General features: G+C 38.7%; 1 pseudogene; it reads left to right on the top strand.

Annotated features, from left to right (window-relative positions):
* The first annotated feature begins 3,671 nt into the window (after positions 1 to 3,671).
* Positions 3,672 to 3,791, top strand: LOC111551283 (annotated as a pseudogene).
* Positions 3,792 to 4,326: the final 535 nt, after the last annotated feature.

Below are 4,326 nucleotides of genomic sequence, written 5' to 3'. Positions count from 1 at the left end.
TGGAAAAAATTGAAATAATGAATATATATGTTTAAAAAGTGGTAAGTCAATGGCTGGGCATGGTAGCTCACACCTGTAATCCCAGCACTTTGGGAGGCCGAGGCAGGCAGATCACCTGAGGTCAGGAGTTCGAGACCAGCCTGACCGACATGGAGAAACCCCCGTCTCTACTAAAACTACAAAATTAGCTGGGCGTGGTGGTGTGTGCGGTAATTCCAGCTACTCAGGAGGCTGAGGCAGGAGAATCGCCCGAACCTAGGAGACGAGGTTGCAGTGAGCCGAGATCGCACCATTGCACTCCAGCCTGGGCAACAACAGTGAAATTCCGTCTCAAAAAAAAAAAGCGGTAAGTCGAACACATAACCAAACACCAAATAATATTATATATTCTATTCTGGATACGACAACCACTGATTAGTTGGCAATTATTGGCACTACTTTCTAATAGGAAACCCTATAGGCAATTTTTAAACATTTTTAGCCAACTGAAAACATCTGAGACATTATTCAACAAAGTAAAACAAGATTGTTATTTTAACCTGTGGTTAAACAGCATTTACAATCAGTCATCTGTTAACACAGCTATTATAATGATTAGGAAAAAGGGCTGCATGGTCTTTAAAAAACAACTTGGCTAGGCTGGGCGCGGTGGCTCATGCCTATAATCCCGGCACTTTGGGAGGCCAAGGTGGGTGGATCACCTGAGGTCAGGAGTTTGAGACCAGACCAATATGGCAAAACCCTGTCTCTACTAAAAATACAAAAATTAGCTGGGTGTGGTGGCGCACACCTGTAACCCCAGCTACTTGGGAGGCTGAGGCAGGAGAATCACTTGAACCTGGGAGGTGGAGGTTGTAGTGAGCTGAGATCATGCCACTGCACTCTAGCCTGGTGACAGAGGAAGACTCTATCTCAAAAAAGAAAAAAAAAAAATTAATAGGATACGAAACCAAAGTGATAAAGATGAATGAGAAAGTAAAGAGAAATTATCCTGACATTGAGAAGTAAAGAGTAACAAAAAAAAGTTTCAATCATAAGAAGAACAGTAATTCATTAAGAGGAAGAGAATAATCATTTCACACTATATACATATATGAAAACATGTACACCTTAAATATACATAATTTTGTCAATTATATCTCAATAAAGCTGGAAAGAGGAACAGATAAATTGCAAATTAAAGTAATAAATAGGCTATTAAACTGATAATTTGTGAATTATATAAACTCATTGAAAAATATTCAAATTTCTTTCTGATTTGATCTCACACTAGCATTGAGGAAGATGACATAAAACTCACAATACATGATTACAATGAGTACATTGATGACAAATGAGTGACTTCAATTCAAAAACTACATAAGATTAATAACTGTGTAAGAAAAGGCCAGGTGTGGTGACTCAACACCTATAATCCCAGCACTTTGGGAGGCCGAGGCTGGTGGATCACCTGAAGTCAGGAGTTCGAGACTGGCCTGGCCAACATGGCGAAACCCCATCTCTATTAAAAATACAAATATTAGATGGGCATAGTGACGCATGCCTGTAATCCCAGCTACTCAGGAGGCTGAGGCAGGAGAATCACTTGAACCTAGGAGGTGGAGGTTGCAGTGAGCCAAGAGTGCAGACAGAGCAAGACTCCATCTCAAAAAATAAAATAAAATAAAATACAGAATGTCACGAAATGCCTATGTTAAGAGGATATTTGATAGAGTTTTCTGAAATTTGACAAAAATACTAAACATATATATATATATAAAACCAATAATGAACTGTGCAGGTGAAAAATAACTTTTCTGAATTATCACTAATAAAAAGCAAATACTGATCAAACACACTAGCAAAAAAACTAAATTATCTTTCTATTCTCTTTAGAAAATATGATAAACTATCATCATATGAAGAGATGATTAAAGAGTACATAGCCATATAATGTAAGCGGAAAAAAGTATGAAGAAGTATGCCTGGCGGTTACTTAACAAAAATATGTTACTTTAAATTTTTGCATTATTTGTAATATTTTTCAATTTTTAAAAATGTATAACGTTGTATTTTGTTTTAGTCTAAATACATATTCAGTTGTGTACCTACTTTTGTATCTAAAATTATTATTCTTTTTCTTAAGGAGCCCCCACTCGCCAAATGCACATAAACTTCAGGCCCCAAAAAATTTGAATCTGCCCCTGTTAGCTACTTTTCTCTCCACCTAATTGGTCTACCCTTACCCATACTTGTCCTCTTCCAATCTGAAGGATCTTCTAAAAGTTCATGTATGATTATATTTCTCTTATATTCTTTCAGTAATTTCCAATTAGCCTTACTATAAAAACCCAAGTCCTTAAATAGGATCTGGGTCCTCACCACCTCTCTCCCTCTGCTCTAACCACACTGGCTTCTTCTAGTTATTGCAATGCAGCAGCTCAGGACCTTTGCATATGCTGTACTCTGTGCCTAGAAGACATTCCACCCAATACTCCATTAACAAATTATCTCCTACTCAAACTTCAGATTTCACTCAAAGATCACTTCCTCAGGGCACCTTAGACTAAGTGAGCCTCCTACCACCTTAAATGCTTACTGCACCCTTTACTTTTCCTTCATAGCATGTCTATTTGTAATCATATACAAGATACAAGATTAGATTGTCAATCTCTCTGCCATTAGACTGCAAATTCGATGAACGAGGGACAATGTCTCTTCAGCACTAGTGTAGCAGTGTTACCAGAAAGGGGTCCTGATCCAGACACCAAGAAAGGGCTCTTGGATGTCAGGCAAGGAAGAATTCAGGACAAGACCATAGAGTAAAGTGAAAGCAAGTTTATTAAGAAAGTAGAGGAATAAAAGAATGCCTACTCCATAGGCAGAGCAGCCCGAGGCTCCTGGTTGCCCATTTTTATGGTTATTTCTTGATGATATGCTAAACAAGGGATGGATTATTCATGCCTCCCCTTTTTAGACCATAGAGGGTACCATCCTGACATTCCCATGGCATTTGTAAACTGTCATGGTGCTGGTGGGAGTTTAGCAGTGAGGATGGCCAGAGGTCACTTTCATCACCCTCTTGGTTTTGGTGGGTTTTATCCCGCTTCTTTACTGCTACCTGTTTCATCAGTAAGATCTTTATGACCTGCATCCTGTATCTTATATCTTTATGACCTCCTATCTCATCTTGTGACTTAGAATGCATAACCATCTGGGAATGCAGCACAGCAGGCCTCAACTTTATTTTACCCAGCCCCTATTCAAGATGGAATTGCTCTGGTTCAATTGCCTCTGACAGCAGCATCCTGAACAAAGCGATCAACTAATTACACAATTTCTGGCCTCAAACAGTTTATAATCTAACCTTGAAAAAAAAAAAAAGAAAAGAAACAATTTTACAATTTGGGACATCAATACAGATGAAATAGGTTCTTTTTTTGTGTAAGAAAGTCTTCCTGGAAGTCTTGAAACCTGACTACGTAAGGATTAGTTATTCTAACTAGCTTGAAAAATTGGCCTAGGCCAAGGTTGTAACCAAGTATTCTGGTTGTCTAGGAACTGCTCTGGCCATATTTCCGGCATAATTGTTTCTTGCAGAAAAACTACTTAATTTTTTTAAAGCTTCTTTTGCCTTCTGTAGGCTTACTTAAAAACAAACAAACAAACAAACAAACGAAAATAGTATTAAGATCCTTTTGTGGTTCATAAGCCTGATGATTGGGTTTTCACGCTATTGTGTGAGTTAACGACCCCTACCTCAAACCCGTACCTCAAACCTTGTTAGGACTCGGCACATTACCCCTCTGTGGTGAAAAAAACAAAGTAATAAAGGTAATTCTATTTTTTTTTTTTTTTTTTGCATAAGCCCTATCCTTGTACACATGAGGTTTCAAAGTGTTTCCATCATTTTTACCTTATAGTATAGTGTTTTCACGAGTTTCTGTATTTTTATTTTTTTTTATTATATTTTAAGTTCTGGGATAGTTTTCACGAGTTTTAAGAGACTCTTCTTGGCAAACAGATCAACTCAGAGAAAATACTTTTACCAGCAAGGAGGTTCTACCCTGTTATATCGGTCTGGGGACATGACTTGACAGTTCACCTTGCCAGGAAGATCTCTGTGATTTTTTTGTTTGTTAGTTTGGTTTGAGACAGAGTCTCACTCTGTTCCTGAGGCCTGAGTGCAGTGGCGCACTGTAAGTTCCGCCTCCCGGATTCAAGCCATTCTCGTGCCTCAGCCTCCCGAGTAGCTGGGATTACAGGTGCGTGCCACCATGACCGGCTACATTTGTATTTTAGTAGAGACGGGGTTTCGCCATGTTGGCCAGGCTGGTCTCAAACTCC

Source organism: Piliocolobus tephrosceles, chromosome 10, assembly GCF_002776525.5.
Source record: "Piliocolobus tephrosceles isolate RC106 chromosome 10, ASM277652v3, whole genome shotgun sequence".
NCBI classification, from domain to species: domain Eukaryota; kingdom Metazoa; phylum Chordata; class Mammalia; order Primates; family Cercopithecidae; genus Piliocolobus; species Piliocolobus tephrosceles.
The sequence above is the reverse complement of the archived record's forward strand: the minus strand, read 5'-3'. Positions and strand labels throughout refer to the sequence as shown.